We start from the raw sequence: 20248 nt of genomic DNA, 5'->3' as shown, positions 1-20248 counted from the left end.
ACAGCAAGCATTCAATAAGCACTATCTATGCTGAGTCACCTGAAACAACTCCAAATTTAACTGAATTTTCCCAAGTTACTGGCTGATTTGGTTTCACGTATATAAAATAATAAGTGCTCTTTCCCTGTCTGCCCACCTTCAACACATATTTTTAAGGCACTCATCCTATGGGAAGTTTATGGTCAGTTGTCCAGAAAGTGGAGCTTAGGGATGAGGCTGACCTTGGGGGGTTCCAACTGGAGCTTTACCACAGGGTGATAAGCATATCCATTAGACGCTGAAGAAGTCTTGACGCTTCAGAGTCAAAAGTCTTGACTACCGGGCGCCTGGGTGGCTCAGTCGGTTAAGCGACTGCCTTCGGCTCAGGTCATGATCCTGGAGTCCCTGGATCAAGTCCCGCATCGGGCTCCCTGCTCGGCAGGGAGTCTGCTTTGCCCTCTGACCCTATCCCCTCTCATGTGTTCTCTCTCATTCTCTCTCTCTCAGATAAATAAAATCTTAAAAAAAAAAAATAAAGGGGCGCCTGGGTGGCTCAGCTGGTTAAGCAACTGCCTTCGGCTCAGGTCATGATCCTGGAGTCCCTGGATCGAGTCCCGCATTGGGCTCCCTGCTCGGCGGGGAGTCTGCTTCTCCCTCTGACCCTCCTCCCTCTCATGCTCTCTGTCTCTCATTGTCTCTCTCGCAAATAAATAAACAAAATCTTAAAAAAAAAAAAAAAGTCTTGACTACTAAATACAGGCTCTACGAGTGAAAAAGTGACAAGCAGTTCACCACAATATCATTTTTAGAGGCTGCCAAGGAATAGCTTTTGAGCCAAGAAATGCAAACCCACTAAGCCAATGTCTTTCCCTGTTTCCTTATGTCTGTTGCTACGATGGCATTTCCTACATGACAGACGTATGGCGTGGCTTAAGGCCATAGTTAATGCCAACACCAAGCCACCCTCCCTTGCCTAATGTCAACATTTTGTAGGCCCCATGCATATGGCACTTCTTCCTGAAACTTCCCGTGAATGTCCAAGTCGGCTTTAGGTGTTCTCATCTTTTCCTATTACATCGGTTGATTAAATTGTTTACTCATTTCTATCTCCGGCTAGACACCAAGCTCCAGATGGTGGGGCCGTTGTCGTTGGTTTCAGCATTGTGCCCTTAGCATCCGGCATAGTCCCTGGCACATGATGGGTTTCAATATTCTTGGAAATGAATAAATGAGGGTGATAAAGGGGATGACTCTGAGTCTTTAAGAGGATTGTGATGGGTGTAGGCACGGAGTGGTGTGTATAAGAGGGGCTTCTTGGCCCTGCTCTAGCCAGATCTGGGCAACCAGACAAGTAATCACTTCTGTTCAAAGACAAGGAAAAGAGGACTCTGGAATTTCTTAAACTTGGTGGGCGGGGGTACATATGTTAATGGATCAAACAAACCCGGTGTGCAAAAGAGAAATTAATTTACAGACAACATGGCCAGAGTACATATCCACAAAGCTCAGAATGCATGTAGAGACACAAACCCCACCTGTTCAAGTACGATTTGGACCAGGAAAGTCTGCCATACACCTTGGCCAGAACAGAGAGAGAAGTTAGAACAGGAAGGCCAGGCTGGACCCGCTGCAGGGAGGAGGCTAAGCCAGTGTGGATTTAAGCCCGGTGCCAACATTCATGGCTGCAACTGGCTGCCATCCAGCTGCAGGCCTGCATCTGATAGGACGAGGGTCCGAGCAGGGCTGTGGGGTGCAGGAAGGGCTGGCCTGCAAAGACTGCTGGGAAGCACAAGTGCCCAGTGGTGATGGGAGGGCGAGGGGAGGCCAGTAAATAGGAGGAAGTTTAGACAGCATCGTTCCCTGGGGCACTGGCCGCTTCTAGGTCACAAGCAAGAACTGCTAGCGGAACAGAAACTTGGCTGAGGGGGAAAAAAATGTTTTTGAAGCTGCTGAATGAACCTTGCCTCTTTTCGTGTAGCCAATTCCCCGACTGTGATCTCAAAGTGGCAACGGGCAATTTCTGGGCTATCTTTGGAACAGCATTGTCAAGCCAGGCCACTGGACAGAACTGAAAGGTGGGTCATTCGGGGACTTCTCGTGGGGGAGCCTTTTTGAGGCAGTCGGCCAATCTACACATGTGGTGGGGAACCTCCCCGTGAGGTGGGATGCAGCAATCTGCAAGGAGGCTTCAGAACCAACCGGCTGGTGAGCTCAGACTTGAGGCAGATGACATGCACGTGAGACCTGCCTGTTAGCTGGGGCACCTTCGTGCCCACATCATACCGAATCTTGGGGGCTCTCACTTTGCTGAAAATACCAACATTCAGACCCTCCCTCGATTTCCTTCCAAAAACAAAACCAAACACAAACTGCGCTAAGTCTGTGTGCTTGGGAGCAAAGCAGAGACTCGTACATCTTGTGCTCTACCTTCCTCAGCCTCTGCCTCAGCAGGGACTCTTCACCCGTTACCCTGCTCCGCCTGGGACCCTCCAGGCTGTGGCGGATCTCTGGGCTTCCTTCCTCCTGCTGTCTCCTCCTTCCAGCTTTCTCGCTCACCCCTCACCTCCTGACAGCCCTTGGGAACTTCAAATTCTCTCCCTTCTATATTGCAAAATAATGACTGACCTCTGACCAGTTTCCACTCCCCAACACAGCTCCAGGCCCACCTTTGAAGATTGGGCTCAGCTGAACCTGGCATTCGCTGTAATCCTTAGGATGCCGAAGTGGCTGGTTAATAATATCATTTTTGGGGGGCGCCTGGGTGGCTCAGTCGGTGAAGCGTCTGACTCTTTTTTTCTTTAAGATTTTATTTATTTATTTGACAGAGAGAGCGAGAGAGCACAAGCAGGGGGAACAGTAGAGGGAGAGGGAGAAGCAGGCTCCCCGCCAAGCAGGCAGCCTAATGCGGGGCTCGATCCCAAGGACCCGGAGATCATGACCTGAGCCAAAAGCAGACGCTTAACCATCTGAGCCATCCAGGCGCCCAAGCGTCTGACTCTTGATTTCGGCTCAGGTCATGATCTCAGGGTCCAGAGATCGAGCCCCGTGGTGGGCTCCATGCTCAGCAGGGAGTCTGCTCTAGATTCTCTCTCCTTCTCTCTCTGCCCCTCCCCCTGCAGATAGATCAGATTTGAGCTCTAGATTCTCTCTCCTTCTCTCTCTGCCCCTCCCCCTGCAGATAGATCAGATTTGAGCTCTCTCTCAAATAAATAGATCTTTTAAAAAAATATTTGTTTTTCTCTCTCTAGATTCTCTCTCCTTCTCTCTCTGCCCCTCCCCCTGCAGATAGATCAGATTTGAGCTCTCTCTCAAATAAATAGATCTTTTAAAAAAATATATTTGTTTTTCTCTCTCACACCAGGATCAATTCTTCTCTCTTCCCTGGTCCCCTTCAGTCCTAAACCAGCGCTCCTAAGACATCCCTCCTTCAGCTCACTTCATAGCTGTTGAAAACCAAAGCTCATCATTTCCCCCCAAAGTTGCTCTTCCTTCCACGTTACCAGCCTCACAAACATCCATTAGATGCCCAAGCCAGGACAGCTGTGTCACCTTCTACTCTCTCTCCCCAGCTGGCCGCCAAAACTGTTTAATTATCCTTCTGAAATGTTTCTTGGTCGAGAATAATGGTGCAGAGAGTGCACCAGACAAGTGGTTCCGTGGAGGAAAGGCAAATAAATCGCTATGACTGACGGCCCTACTTGAAACACAAGGAATGGAAGAAGGTGAGTTTTCCCAAAAGAAGGATGATTGGGCAAGCAAGGCCCACAACAGCATCTCAGCAAGAGATCTAGGAGCCATGACAGTCCCAGGTCTTGATAGCTAGCTTCAGAAAAGTGTATACAGACCACCAAGCCACAATCATAGGTGGAGTTCAGACACCAGCCCATGGGAGGGGTTTGGGAGGATTGACCTGGGTGGGGGGTGGGGGAGGGTGAGTCACAGACCAAGGGATTGAGGCAGACGTCCATTAACACAACTAGAACTGTATTGCTTTGCTAGGGGGCCATAATGAAGTACCACCCAGTGAGGGGCTTAAAGGACAGAAATTCACTTGCTCACGGTTCTGAAGGCTGGAAGTCCAAGTTCAAGGTGTCAGCAGGGTTGGTTCTTCTGAGGCTTCTCCCCGTGGCTTGTATACAACTGTCTTCTCCCCGTGTCTTCACTTAATCTTCCCTCTACATGAGTCTGTGTCCTAATCCCCTCTTCTTATAAGGACACCGTTCAGTTTGGATGATGGACCACCCTAATGGCCTCATTTTAACTTAAATTACCTCTTTAAAGACACTTTCTCCAAATACATTCACATTCTGAGGTGCTGGGGGTTAAAACTTCAACGTGAATTTGGAGGGACAGAGTCAGAGAACCAAACTGTGGGCAGCAGGAAGACCTGATGATGAATCTCAGAGTGAAAAGGCCAGAGCCACTCAGGAGCCTCCTCGTGGCCTCCAGCCAACTATGCTCCAGAAGGCCCTTCTCTGTTATGACACTTCTATTTTTTAATGACTGACTTCTGAGACGGACTTGATTAGAGGCTTTGAAGCATCATCAATCATTAAAGCAGAATTAACTCGGGTTACTCCAAACTGGATTCCATTCTCATCTAAAGACTGAAAAACCTTCCCAGGTCACCTAGAAAGCAAAAGATCAACTTGCTTTTGCCACTGCAGTGAGTCACCTTGGAACTGCAAGCTCGTTTTTTATATCACAGAACTCCAAACTTGGGCAATATATTCCTCCATGAAACAAAGAAAGTACGACTGAAAAATTTAGGTGACTTCTTCAGGCCCTTCATAGTTCTGTAACACCAATCTTCAAGGCCTCCTCATGTTCAAAGGGCCATGCTCTCACTGAAGGCTCTAGGAGAGAATGTGTTCCATGCTTCTAGTTATCTGCAACTGGGCATTGATACGTGAATTACATTTCATGCAGGACGTGGGTTCATTTTATTATGATGGATGTGATATAAGAAGGTGCTTTCACAAAGTAAGAGTGCCCAGGGCCTGTGGAGCTCTTGAAATGACCAGCCTTTGCAGCTTGGGGCCTCCATGCCAGAGAGAATTGTAACCACAACTCCCTCCCTGGTAGAGCCTCTGTGTTCAGTGGAGTTCAAGGTCACTATGAAACCATGCCTTTGTGAGCCACTTGTAGACTCAAGCAAGGGCATTCACAGAGCCTAGTGAGCAGGGAGCCCTACTTCACCTTGCCCTTGGAGGCCTTTCACATTGATTTCCTGTGAAAATGTGTCCCATTGGAGCACATCCAAAATGCACCTGCCTGCCCCAGCAGCCCCACGGGGGCAAGAAAGCCGGGCAGTAACTGGGGTAACATGCCTCTGCTGGAAGCAACCTGTGACACTTCAAGTCACGGCTCTCCCCCAGCCTCCTGCAGGGAGAGTGGAGGACGCTGTGATGCTTTAGTACCTTGTCAGTCACAGGGAAGCAATTCTTTAGGTCATCAGTCAAAACCTCCTTGGCAATGAGAAATGAGCCTGAACACCAGGCCATTTAAAAAGATATTTATTATGAAATGTGGATGCAGCAGCACTTTCCCAGAATTGAGATAGACGCTCAGCATGAATGACACCGGCTAAGTCTAGAGGAACAGGCAGCAGGTACCTGGCTATAAATGAGATATGACCTCGAAACCAGTGCTACAAACCGCCACCTGGGAGGAAAAAGCATGCAGGTGGAGGGCAGGGACGTCGATCCTCAGGGCAGTGGAAGGGACCATGACAGAGAACCTGTGGCACCGGGCAGATGGCCAACTCGTGGGGTTCTGTGCACGGTCCCCAGCCCTGGGTGAAGAAGAAAGGGGCTAAATCCACCACAGTGCAAACTGGAGATACCAGCTGTCATGACTTGTTGCCAGAATGTGCTTCAAAGTGCTCCAGAAAACAAATGTTGGGGGACACAATAAAGCGAGATTGGGGACATGTTGATAATTGCCAAAGATAGCTGATGGATATTCGGGGGTTCATTACATTATTTTTTCCACTTCTGTGTAGATTTGGGAATTCCAATATTGAGAACAATTTTTGAAGAAAATAGATCTTTATCCTGCATTGATGGATCTGATCTCTGTGCAGATATATACTTTAGGGCATATGCCAGCCACATTTTCTAGGCTCTAATTATATTTTGGAGATATACACATACACACACACATATACACTTATATGATATATATATATATATATATACACATATTCACCAATATTATAATTGCTACATTTATACTCTATGGCATGCCAGGTACAACGCATACAATTCTTTGGGCATGTTATAATTTCATTTCATGAAAATCACATGAGCCAAGGGACTAAGTAAGTCATCCAAAGTCAAAGAGCTACTGAATGCCAACTCCCAAGTTTTAAGTCCACCTCGGTTTGACTCTAGAGCCTGGAACTTTGCCCACCCTACTATACTAACCCACACTCGTTGGGGCTACAAAAAGTCTCAACGTACAATCACAAGGCCAGAAATGAGTGGCTCCTGTCAATGAGGCAAGGTCAGTGAAGCCTAGCCTACCTGACTGCTTCTATTCTCCGTTCCCATGTCTCTCCTCAACACCACCTCCCCCTTCCCACATCCCTTTGGGCAAATCCGTGTGCACCTGAGGCTGCCCAAAAAGGGCTTCTGCATGAGCAGGTGCTCGGTATTATGTGGCCACCCACTCTCACATGTCTGCATTTGGCTACACAGCAGGACCCTGGAAGTGGAGTTTAAGAGCCAGAAATGGGAGAGGCAGCGTTTTAAAGTGGGCAAGCCACTGTTGCCTTTTAAATAAGATAGATTGTGTTAGATTTTCTATTTATAAGGACAACTGGGTTCTTCTGGAAGCAGACCTTGCATTAAGAACCTGAGTGTAAGTAGTTTTGGGGAGAGCATCTGCAGGAAAGTGGGAGCATGAGTCAAGGAAAGAAGCAGTGTGTGACTGAGCAGGCAGCCGTCATGGGCAACACAGGGCTCGGTTCCACGGGGAAAGTCTGGGACATAGTGCAGAATATACATCAGAGTTCTTCCACCTAAGAGGTGAAGAAGCGGGATAGTTACCTTGCAACTCCCCCCCACCACTGGCTGAATGCTGCTCCTGGCATGGGTAACTCTTCAGCTTCTAGTCTGTACCCCTGTGCATGGGCCAGAGCAGGCCCTCAGGTGGAGAGGCATGGATATTTCCATAGGGTACCACTGGTGTGTGGTCAGGCCAAGAGATACGGACAGGGCATTGGCAACATTTGTTTCACATGTGGGAGAACTTTTAACCCACCTTCACCTACCACTCTCCAGGCTAAGCAATGTCGCCCATTCCTTCTGTACATCATTCTGATGACTAAACCCTTAGGGCTAATATGGTACTTCCTGCTGTGCCTACATACTTCTACCTCCATCAGATGCCTCATCTTGGCTTGCCCAGAATGAGCTGCATTGGTTCTCCGCATTAACTATTAACTATTAAAATTAACTAAATTTGGTTCAATACTGCCATATGCTAGGGCTTCTACTACTACTACTACACACACACACACACACAGGCAAACACTTCTGTTTGTCTATGGCAAGGTCAATGCAATGTCATTAATAAGAACAATGCCACCAGACTACACTATAAGCTTTCTGACCTTTGAGATCTCCACTGCACACCCACACCTAGAACAGAACCTGCCACTATAGAAATAATCAAGACATATTTAAGGAATGAATTAATTAATGCTACAGCAAATTCCTCGGTAGGAAGCTCAAAGTCAAATTTGAGGATGATTCCCCAAACTTATGTACAATTCCTCTGGGTATGAATTTTTTAATTCTTATGTACATTTTCTCATGTTACTCCATGTAAGGTTTTTGGTAAGCTGATTCAAAATCCTTTCTAGAACACGGCAGGATATAAACAAAATCCGACAAAGAGATAACAGTTTCGTACTCTGCTAGTAGAGAGAATTCCACTGTGGGTTTATGCTCAGTCCTCGGGAGTCCGCATGCTTCCCCTACCTATAGGGCTTCAGCAATCATCTCCTGATAGAAGGTTCTCAAAGTCTCAGTCTTGGCCCCACTCCTTCTCTCTCTGTGACAAGTGCTCCCTGGACCTCAGGGCCTCCATTTCCTCAAGTTGAGGTCTCTGATTTGATCTCAAGAGCCCTTCCAGCTGCATGAACATCCACTCAGAGTGACGTCATAGAGCAGATGACCAATTAGCCTCCCATGGCTCACGTAATTCGTAGGTGAGAGTATGAGGACTTGACCAGGTCCCACGGTGTGGTGGGACCACCATCAAGGAAGCCAACATCAGGCCCCTCAGCATCCTCAGCTTTGAGTGACCCCACTGGTGACTCAGCACAGTGTTTCCCAAACTCGACAAAAATAGATTCCCAGTCTCCTCTCCTGCAGATTCTGATTCAGCAGGACTGGACTGGTCCTAGTAATCTGGTTGTTAACTTACAACTGAGTGATTCTTACAACTGAGCAAGGCTGAGAAACATGACCCAGCAGAACCATGGACCATGAAAGGGGGGTGGGGGTCCTAAAGCACCTGGTAGCCCACAAGGCCATTTAGTTTCCATCTTGGCCCAGATCAACCCATCTGTTGGTTATGTACTTATCCCTCCCATGCCACTGTACCCCCACCAAACAGGGCAGCACTTCTCGCCCACGGCACTTTTGACATTTTAGACTCAATGATTCTTCGTGAAGGGGGATTTCCTGTGCACTGCAGGATGTTTAGCAGCATTCTTGACCACTACCCACAAATGCCAGGAGCAGCTCCCTCACCCTGCATTGTGTCAACCAAACCTGTCTCCAGACATTGCCTTATGTCCCTGAGATGGGGAGCAAAATCATCCCCTTGTTGAGAACCACTGAACTGTGGTGACCAACCATCCAAGTTTGCCCAGGACTTTCTGGTTTTAGCATCAAAAGTCCCACGTCCTGGGAAACCCCCTTAGTTTTTGGCAACTGATACCACCACTCACCCAAAACACATTCCCTTTGAAGGCCGAGGGTAGCTCATGTGTCACTGAAAAGCCCTTAGTTCTTCCAGACACCAAGTTCAGACCTCAACTATGTAAGAGACCTTGGAAATGGGGCTATGGATAAGAAGATCTTTGAGACATTTCACTCAAGGGACCTAAAGAGGCCTGAGCACCCACCCCACTAGACTTTGAGCTCCATAAGGGCAAGAGACCAGGTGCCTCCTTCCCTGATGATACCCCAGTGCCCAGCGGAGAATATATAAACATGGTCAGTGATTATTACTGAAGATGAATGGATGGAAGTATAGATGGACAGATGGCTAGATGCACAGTTGCATGGATGGACAGATGGGTGTATAACTCTAACTAAGGGACTACAATTAAGTTATCTAATCTTTCTAAGCTCCAGCACATCCCCACCCACAGAATGTGGGTAAAAACACCTTCTATGGAAGGCTTCTGGGAAGACCAAATGATGAAGTTAACGGCTGTGTGTGGCTTCCAGGATCAAAATGCTTCATGCAGTACCTAGCCCATAGTAAATGCTGGCTCCCTTCTTCCTTTTCTGGGGTCCAGGAGAACTAATTAAATTTAATTAAATTATCTGAAACATGAGAAGAGGTAAGAGAGGGCCCATGATGCCCACAACACAGACAAGCAGGGACAAGGATGACTGCAAACACTCATCTTTTATTTCTATCTCGTGGTCCTAATTTCAAATGGTTCATAATTCAGATAATGGACCCAGTAAATGAGATCCCACAGTGTCCTGCCAAGTGCACTTTGTCTTGCATTCCCTGGCATCTGGGAACCTTTCATAACCAGCCCTCTACATATTAGGCTCGTTCTGCTTCTGAGTCATTTGGACCCTCTCACCACCCGAACCACAAGGAGTTAATCCTCCCATCCACCCTCAAGCCCAGAGAAAGATCAGAAGAGCAGAAGGCAATAGCCCAGCCTTTACTCAGCAGTTTCAACCTGGGGACTTGTCCATTGGCTCAGCCAGGGGGCCCCTAATCACATGTCCTTCTCAAGATCAGTAGGTGACCTTGGTCTTTGAAGCCTTTTTTTTTTTTTTTTGAGAGAAAGAGAGAGAGAGACTGAGACTTATATGAACTGATTAAGTATGGATTGAAAACTAAGTTCAAGAGACCCTCAACTCCTAGGACTCAAGGAGATAAAACAAGGGAATAGCCAGATAGAAATGGTGTATCCCATTGAGGGGTCAGAACAAAGGGATTTGGAGGGCTGAGCTTTCTTCCCATGCAGACTCCTTACCCATCTTCTGGAGATGGTCCGCCATGATCCCCACCCTCCTCCAGAGCCTCCTCTCAGCCACTCTCCCCACTGCCATCACCAGGCTGCTGCCCACTGCCGCCAAGCCTTCTCTCAGTCCCCCAGCTCCTTCCCACCTCAGGCTTTCATGTGTGCTATCGCTCTGCCTGAAACTTTCCTTCCAAGCCCAGCACAGAGCACATGAAACATGTCACTTCCTCAGGGGAGCCCTTTCTGATGCCCACCTGACCCCAGAGAGGGGGCACTAAGCACTTTTCCATCATAGATTTTATTGTATTATAATTTAAAATGTTTGTGGAATAATTTGTTTGATGCCTACTATTGGCTAAAGGGCGTCCCCCACCCCAAATTCATATATGGAAGCCCTATTCCCCAATGTGATGGTATTTGGAGATGGGGTCTTTGGAAGATAATCAGGTTTAGATGATGTCATGAGTGTGGGGCATCTGTGATGGGGTCAGTGTCCTTATCATAAAAGGAAGAGAGACCAGAGCGCTCTTAGTGTGTGCCTCTGCCACAGCGAAAAAGTGCAGGAAGAGATTCCTCAACAGGAACTGAATCTGCCAGCACCTTGATATTGGACCTCCAGCCTCTGAACTGGGAGAAATAAATGCCTGCTGTTTAAGTCACTCAGTCTATGATATTTCACTGTGGCAGCCAGAGCCGACCAAGTTAATGTCTGGTGCCCTAGACAGACCAAGTCTGACTTGTCAATTACTCCTTCATCACTCCCAGCCTCACAGGACACTAATGGCACATCTGAGCTGGAGAAGTGGAGGAGGGTTTATTTAAACAAAGGAGTAGGTGTAGGGGCAGTAACCCGGGACTTACTACCCTAGTCTTGAATGGAGGAAGGGAGGACTCATTAGGGAAGCCACAAAGGAGAGAGTTGTGTCGAATCAGCCCGCTTGAGAGAAACAGTGATGGTCAATCATGGAGATATGAGGCGACCACAGGGAGGAAGCCAGAGGAAGAAGAACTTGACTCCACCCTCCCTCCACCTCCTGATCTCCTGCCAGGGTGCCCTGTTGGCCCAACCAGTAACCAGAGTGCACTGGAGCCTGATGCTGCCCATACAAGTCAGCCTATTGGGTCCAGAGCATACTGGAAAAGGTTGGCTTTAACCGGAGGCTACCTGGAGCATTCCCCTAGACCCAGGTACGGTTCTGAGCACAAGTTGTGAAATCAGTATTTGTTAAGTGAATGACCACTGTGACCCTGAACCTTCTCTCCTGTGCCTTGAGTCTGGCTGTAGGAGGTAGGTCTTGAGGATTTTGTGTTCCCTCCTCCTTTGCTTTGAAGCGGAAAGTGCATAAATGATTCCCATACTCCTGTCTTGCTACCATGTCCCCTTTGTAATCAATACCATTTTGGTAAACAACCACAAGACCTGCTACCTGCCCCAAAGCCAGCTGATTAGTGTTCTGCCTTGCCTTGGGTGCCTGTCTCTGAGACAACGAGTCCGTCCGTCTGCTCCATAAGAACATGCTCTAAAGAGGCCAGATTCTCTCCTTGGGGAGATCTGATTTCTTCCCCTCCCCCACCTCCTATTCTCTCAATACTTCATTTGAATACATTTTTCTATCCAGGGCAGAACCAGTGAGGGCCAATCTGGGATTCAGAGTATGGTAGCCATGAAAATGGATCACTCAGATCTCCCCCACTGTGGGAACACAGTTGATGGACAGCCCCAGCTGCCACCTGTCTGGCTGCATCACGTTCATACCGAGGCTTACGCTTCTCTCAGGCTGCTCCACTCAATGACTGAGAACAGCACGGTACAGTGCCAGCCCATTCCCACGGAGCATGGGACTCCTCTAAGGGGTGACATTAGCTTGAGGACTCCTCATTGGCCTGGCCAAAATGTGTTTCTATCTGTGTTGTGGTCCGAGGCTCTTCCTGCCCTGTTCGCCTTCCTTCCTACTCTCCATTCACAGGTGTCAGGCATGGATTTAATCTGAAGGCTTGTCCTGCCTCTTCCCCCTTATCATGCCTTTCACAGGCAATCCCCCAATAAATCTTCCACTTGTCTAATCCCATCCTAATGTCTGCTTCTTGGAGACCAAAACTGGCAGTTTGCCAAATTAAATAGGCTACTGATATCTAAAGGCAGGTGTTTGCCTGACTTTGCAGGCCTGTCAAGGTAAGAATTTTCGTTTATTTTACTTATTTTATTTTTTATAAAAGCAGATGATGAGATTTAGGGTTTGGGGCCTGGGGAAAGCAAGGTGGTGGAGGGGATGGCATGAGTACTGTCTCCTTACCCAACCTTAGGAGCTGGGCTTGAGCCTCATAGAAGAAGGTGTGATGGCCAAAAGTTGAAGGAGTTGCATTCAGAAGAGACTGAGAAGTTGAGCATAAGCCATCCTACTCTGAGGTCTGTACAACTAAATGTGGTAGAGTTTGGAGGGGAAAAAAAGGATAGTCACCTACACAGTGGGCCATAGTCCACAGGGCACCAGCAGAAATGGCTATGCCGAGTGGGTCAATGTTTTCATGGAAAATTGTATCAATTAGCTATTGCTATTAACAAAAGACCTCAACACCCCCAAACAATTATTCATTATCTTAAAACAACAATCATTAATTATCACTTGTGTATCTTCAAGTCAGGGAGAATTTAGCTAATCTAGGCTAGGATCCACTGAGGCATCTCTGCTTCATGTAGCTCTCTTCTTCCTTGTACCACCTGACTAGCCAGGGCATGTTCCTCTCATGATAATGGCAGAGGGGAAAGAGTACAAGTGGAAACGTGTGAGCCCCCTTAAGGTCACTTCCACACATATACCATTGAACAGTGCAAGTCAGATGGTCAAGGATTGAGGGAATACACTCCACACATGATGAAGCCATTTGCAAAGGTGTGGATGCAAAAAAAAAAGAGTAGAGAACCTCCTACCAGAACTTTATCAATAAAGGTAGACAAGGGTCACATGAACAGGAGGCAGCCAAAGAGAATGAAGAAGAATGATTTGTTCCAGGACCCATGAGAAACATTTCCACCCTGGAAATGACCTGAACTAGCTGGAGAAACCTTTGAATTGGGACATCATCTTTATTTTTTTTTAAGATTTTATTTATTTATTTGACAGAGAGAGACACAGCGAGATCAGGAACACAAGCAGGGGGAGTGGGAGAGGGAGAAGCAGGCTTCCCGTGGAGCAGGGAGCCCAATGCGGGGCTCGATCCCAGGACCCTGGGATCACGACCTGAGCCAAAGGCAGACACTTAATGACTGAGTCACCCAGGTGACCCGGGACATCATCTTTAATGTAACCTCATTAAAGGGTAAGAAAACCCTCTGCCTTGGTGTCTCTGCAATGTTCACAGCTCTCCCTTCTTCTGAATGTCAGCTTTGTATTGTCCTCATGCAAATTACCTTCATAGTAGCAAGATGGCTGCAGATAGATCAGAAGTTACTCCTTCAATCATCCTAGAATGGTTCAAAGTTGCCCATGGAAAAGACAAACCAAATGTGGCCAGGTAAGGACACGTGTGGACTATCCCAGGGCTGCATTACTCTCTGTCGGATACCAATCATTACAGCAAGAATGAGCTTATACTGTCAGCCCCCCTCAAATCTCATATTTGTCACACAACAGGGTAGAGTTGATTCTACCCTGTTGTGGAAAGAAAGCATGGGTGCTCTTAGGAAGGGGAAGGGGGAAATGGGAAAAGCAGGCAACCAGTGTCCACTAGACGCAACCAACAAACATATTCCCTGTCTCATGGAGCTTAGAGTCTAGCTGAGATGAGAGCAAGTAATGGCTACACCAACTGGGGTAAGTGCTACAAGGAAAAGAGATGAAGAGGGTGCTACTGGGACCAATAACTGGAGACTCTCCTGGAGGAAGAGAGAAGGCTGAGATGGAAGGGTGGGCAGGATAAACTAGGTGGAAGGGGTTGCATGTGGGAGACAGGGGAATGGCATGGTTAGAGCATCCTAGGAGTAGGAACAGGTTCCGGGACCAAAGTGATCATGACACTGAAGAGAGCTGGGAGAGCACAGCGCCGGTGTGGCTGGAGCCCAGAGATGGGGGGAGAGATGTGAGTTATGCAGCTGAGGGGCCAGAGGGGGCCAGGATATGCAGGAAAAGCCTTCATGATTGTGTGATTTTGATCCTAAGAGAAGATGGAATCATGAAAAGTCTTAAATAGAGAAGGGACAAAACTTGACTTCTGTTGCTTTCACTCCTGCGTACTTTGGAGAATGGGCTGGAGTTGACAAGAGTGGAAACAGAGTCCTGTGACAACAGCTGTTGTCCAGGCAAATGAAGCTGGGGCTTGCAGATGGCCAGAAATACATAGATCTGTTTGAGAAGCAAAATCAACAGGACTTGGTGAAAGATCATGGAGGAAGACCAAGTTAGTAAGCTCTGAACTCTTGCCCCTGCTTTCCACTAAGGACATTCTAACTTTTCTCCGACCCTTATTCAATGGTCTGAGGAAGCCATAGAGGTTGTCCCTGGCAGCAGAGAGTATGAAATGGACTCCAAGCCCAAATCCACCTGACATTGCCACTGACTCTCTCACCCAGCCAGCCTGGTGTGGTGTTAATTACGTGGGATCGTGGAATCGCAGAGACCTGGGTTCTAATTCCATCTTTGACCCTCATTCACTAGGGAACTTGGGGTGACGTGTTTTAACCTCTTAAGTTTCAATTTCCAGATCCATAAAATGGGAACTGTAATACCCACTTCTTGGGGTGGTTTTAATCTGGGTTGATTGAGGCAGATGATACTTTGCAAAGGGTAAAGGACTAAAAAAATGCCAGTTCAGTTGGTACACTTATAAGGAAAATCATTCTCTCATGAGAGTACATTTATCTAGCACATTGGTTTTTGGCAATGGCTAGTTCTATATTTACTCATCCCGAAAAAGGGAAATTGCTTCTTGGGTCTTTGTTGTGATGTTACATACCTACATATGTAGGGGACAAAAACCTCCCTTTGTGACTTGACGGTGAAACCATTTCAAGAACAGCACAAAGTATCCTATTTTGGGGACAGTTTTCTCCTCTCAAAAAACCTGTCATCAATGACCTGTCACCTTGACTACAGTCCTCTTTGATAAATTACACAGGTGTTGAAGCCACAGGGGAGCAAATGTTCCATGCACAATGGGATCAAAAGAGGACAAGTGAAGGGCGGGGCTGGTCCCAAGCATAGACCTGGTGTCAGAAGGGCAGCATTTCAATTAGAGATGACTACAAACGGTTAGGCAAAACGGAAAGTTCATTGACATAAAACAGAAAAGATCAGAGCTATGGCAGACTGAGGTGTGCCTGGATTCGGGGACTTGAACAATGTCGCCAGTGTCTATCACCTTATTCTTCTGCTCTGTTGGCTGCAACTCAGATAGACTTTGCCCTCATGCCCTCCCAGGGTTCAAGTCCAGCAGAAAAGAGAGAAATTCTCTTCCAGGTAACTCCTGGGCAAGAACTGGGCTTCACTCTGATTTACCAACTTGAGTCACATGCTTATCCTTCAACCCATCAGTTGGCCAGAAGGACAGAGCTATGCTGCTTGGGTAGTCCTAGACCGCATGCCCATCACCGGTAGGAGGGAGATGGGTCCCCCAAACACCTGGACTGAGACTGGGGAAAAAGATGAAACCCAGAGAAATTAGGGACTACTGTGGAGGAGTGATGCTGGTTGGGGCGGTCCCCTCACCAGCCCTTGCCTTGGCCTCTTATTCCAGCCTCACCCCAATTTTGGCTCCACCTCATCTTAGTACACTCAAAATCACGTACATCCACCTAGTAATGTGTGCTGGTATCCCCCTTCACACTTTAAAGTATCTCCCCCATCCAGTCATCCTCTGCTCTTCACACTACCCTTCAGCAGAGGGAATGCAGCTTTCCAGAGAAATCTGATTTCTAGATGTTGACATCTGTCCCTATGTCATTTGTCCCTTCTGTTCCATTCTTCACCCTCTCTGTCCTGTGTGTCCCTGGAAGCTGACTTCTATGGAATGCATCACCGTGGCTCCCTTACTGAATTAGTCTACTGTTCCTGCTGCAGCAAATGACCACAAACTTACTAGTTCAAAACAATACTGACCTATTCTTTTATAGTTCGGGAGGTCAGATATCCACAGTGAGTCTCATGGGGCTAGAATCCAAGTGTCAGCAGCTCTTGCCCCTTCTGGAGGCTCCTGGGGAGAATCCATTCCTTGCCTCTTCCAAATTCCAGAGGCCACTGGTATTCCTTGGCTCTTGGCTACTCCCATTGTCACATCTCTTTCTCTGACTATTCCTCTCCTGCTTTCCTCTTTCTCTGATAAGAACTCCTGTGAATACACTGGGCCTACCTGGAAAATCCAGTTTAATCTCTCCATCTCAAGATGCTTAACTTAATCACATCTGCAAAGTTTCTTTTACCATATAGGCTAACCTATTCACCGGTTATAAGGATTAGGCCATGATTCTCTTTCCCCTGTAGTTGTTAGTTGGGCTCAACGAATGGGAGGCACCTGCAGGTGATCAGAGGGTAGGAGAGAGGGGTCCTCCCTCCAGAGCGCCCTCTCTGCCTGTCCGGGTTTGGGTATGGCTGCATTCCCTGGTGACCACAGCCTCAGCTTTCAGAGGGTTCCCACACCCCACTCTCTCCTCTTGCCCTTTCAAAGCCATGGGTGGTAATGGCTCCCAGCTCTTGCTAGTCTTTGGGTGCCCCGACATCCCTTGTTGATTCTCTTAACCCAAACCACACTTCTAAGAATGGAGGTTTATTAAAGAATCTTAAGCCATTTGAAGTGGATTGTTTCCTGCTAGGATCCTGACTTAAGCCATCTTTAACACACTGTTGCTCCATGATTTTTTTCCCCCTCCACATCAATAATATCTTCCTCTCCTTCCCCTCTGCCTACAAACTAGCTCAGATTTCCCCAAACTTAAAATGACCTTTCGACCACCTAAAAATACCATCGTATTTCTTCCTTCTTAACCCACTAACCTTCTTAAACAAGTGATCCGCATGCACATGCACACTACGTCTCTGAATCTGGTTTCCTCTCCTCCCTGAAAGTTCCTGAAGTTTCCTCTTTGAAGATCACTCTGAACATCCTATTTCTCAGTCTCAGTCTCTGGCTCCCCTGGCGACTTCTGCTCTACCTCTGGAGTCCGAGATAAAAAACTTCACCCGTATCTTCTGTCTGTTCCTTGCACATCTGGGCGCCTCCCTGATGGACTGATCCCGTCCTGCCTCATAAACGCTTTCATCACGTGTCATTGTCCGTGAGCTCAAGACTCCAGCAGCTCAGAGTCCTGTCTGCACCTGCCCATGGGTCATCTCCACCTGGACAATCCAGGACCCTCCCGATGGAACTCCTCTTCCAGCCACTGGTCCCTGTCCCATGTTGCTGATTTCTATCTGGGACAGTCCTGACATCTTATGGATGTAGTTCTCTGGGGCTAAATGCCCAGGATTCTGTGGCTTCCCTCCTGGCTGCTCTGCCCTCGGGCAGACGTGCTGCCTGGACAATAGTGGATGGTCAATTCACCCGAAGGAAGGTTTTTAAAACAGAGATCTCCAGACCTCTGGAGGCACTAAATCAGTATCCCTAGGGGTAACACCAAGCATCTGTATTTTACCAAGTTACCCAGGTGATGGATACGTGGCACTTGGGAAATCCTGGTTTAAACAACCTACCAAGATGGCTTCACAGTCCAGTACACATTTACACTAAATTTTCTATTCCATTAAATAATGAAAAGTAAATTAAATTAACAAAGCAAAGCAGAACCGTTTCTAATCTTGTAGATGATATCCACCATCCTTCTTTGAGGTGCTATTTGCCTGATAAGACAAAGCTTCATGTACATTAAGTGGACATTCATTTACCTGAATTAATTCCTGTATCCAACTCAAATGATCCATTTGGCAACAAGAGCAAGTTCATAGGGGGTGTTAGGGTGAAAGGAGGAGAAATGAAGAAATAAGAAGCCTTCAAAGAGATAATTATAAGTTCTTAATTTTTTTATCAAAACAAAACAAAGCAAAAAGAACCTTAGTAAGATACACAGAACAGAAATCTTCAGGACAGGATTTCAGGATATGCAAAGACCCATGTCCAAGTTGATCTGCCACCTTTCTAACTAGCCTTTCATTGCTCTCAACTTTGTTAGCCTATTTTTGTTTTCCCAAGATTTACCAGATACAGTTTCTGTTTGTGAGCCACCCAGAAGCTTGAGAATGCTCTCAAGCTTACATACATGTTCATCTTGAAGGTTATATTCCATCGACCACTTTTTATTTTTTTTAGATTTTTTTTTTTTATTTATTCATTTGAGACACAGAGATAGAGAATATGAGCAGGGGGAGAAGCAGAGGAAGGGGGAGAAGCAGGCCCCCCACTGAACAGGGAGCCCGATGTGGGGCTCGATCCCAGGACCCTGGGATCATGACCTGAGCCGAAGGCAGACGCTTAACCATCTGAGCCACCCAAGCGCCCCCACCGTCCACTTTTTAAAGAGCTCTGTCCAAACTTTTTTCTTATAAATAACTCAAGTGGACTTTGGTACTTGTTTTCAACCTCTCAGAAAGAAATATTCCATGCTTCCTCTAATTTCCATGGTATTCTTCCTCCAGGGTTTAGACGAAAGGGGAAAAATCTAACACAGCCATATATATATATATATATATGGCTAAGTTTTGGACTCTAACAAACTCCAAACTTCAGAAATGGGGAGCTGAGGTTGCCCTGGGCTGAATATTAATATATCAGTCCTTCTCCTGCTTCCAGGCCCTGGAAGATTATCAAGGACCTTGTCTTAATCCACTACAGCAAATACCACAGACTTAAACAACAAGCAATTTATTTCTCGAAGTCTGGAGGCTGAGAAGTCCAAGATCAAGGTGCCATCAGATTCTGTGGCTGGTGAGGACCTGCTTCCTGATTCACAGATGACAGTCTTCTTGGATCCTCACACAGGAGAAAGAGAACTACCTAAATCTCTGGTCTCTTCTTCCAAAGGTGCCAGTCCCATTCACAAGGGCTCTACGCTCATGACCTAATCACCTCCCAAAGGCCCCAGCTGTAAATACCATCATATAGGGATTAGGGTTTCAACATATGAATTGGGGGAGGCACAAACATTCAGTCCACTGAAGGTAGTGTCTGTCTACCTGTGCTCTGACAGCATCCTGGCCTGGAGTCCCCTGCCTGGAGTCCCCTGCCCCTGTCTCCACATCTAAGCAGTGTCATGAGCCCCAAGACTCTTGGGTGGGTGCCTGCCCAGGCAAATGAGGCTGGGGACACAGATCTGCTTGGAGCTAGAAGCCTGCCTCTCCCCCTCCAGTGTAGACCAGACCACAGAAGAACTCTGGGGGTAGCAGGTCTGCCTCTTCTGTAAAGCTCCAGGGAGCACTGGGCTCCCAGCCAACATCCACGTCATCTTGTTTGCTTCTTGCAGGTGATAGATAAAAGGTGCTGCTGTGATGGATTCTGACCCATCTCCCTCTTTTGTTACAGTGAGAATTACCTGCAACTCTCGAGAATCTGCTGCCCTTTAAGGAAAAAGCCAGTCAGAAGTTTCTCATGCTGACTCCTCCCTCTAGGATGGTTTCTCTCCAACCCCAGCCAGGTGAGGTCTGAGGATTCTAGAATTCCCAGACTTGACAGAACCTTCAAAATTGTTTCAGCAAGAAACACAGGCAGGACCAGGGCTCCTGACTGTCTTTCCACGGGTGCATTAGTCAGGGCTCTCCAGAGAAATGGATGACATGAAAAATTAACCATCACAATGGGGCACTTCCACTTTAGAATGAGAAGTCTATTAACGTAAAGCAGCTTCGATGGGGCATAGGAGAGTCTTGTTCAGCATCAAGAGAGCTTGCCTAGACCCTCAGAAGGAACAGGAGGTGGGCATAGCTCTTCTCTCATGCCACTCACTGTTTCTTTGGGAAACTCTTCTGCCCCCAACCCATGAGGCGGACTTGTGGGTTTGTCAGTATTGGAACCCTGCCGCACCTGCCATGTGAACCAGACTGAGCTAACCATCTGTCCTAT

General features: G+C 47.3%; 1 long non-coding RNA gene across 1 annotated transcript; it reads left to right on the top strand.

The window, feature by feature from the left end:
- The first annotated feature begins 1894 nt into the window (after positions 1-1894).
- LOC145717519 (uncharacterized) lies at positions 1895-19615 on the top strand. Its single transcript, XR_014140790.1, has 3 exons — positions 1895-2054; positions 3549-3701; positions 18983-19615. It is a non-coding gene; the product is annotated as an uncharacterized LOC145717519 (long non-coding RNA).
- Positions 19616-20248: the final 633 nt, after the last annotated feature.

This window comes from Leptonychotes weddellii, chromosome 16 (assembly GCF_054177405.1).
Source record: "Leptonychotes weddellii isolate Sample4059 chromosome 16, ASM5417740v2, whole genome shotgun sequence".
Taxonomy (NCBI): domain Eukaryota; kingdom Metazoa; phylum Chordata; class Mammalia; order Carnivora; family Phocidae; genus Leptonychotes; species Leptonychotes weddellii.
This window is presented reverse-complemented; position numbering and strand designations above follow the sequence as displayed.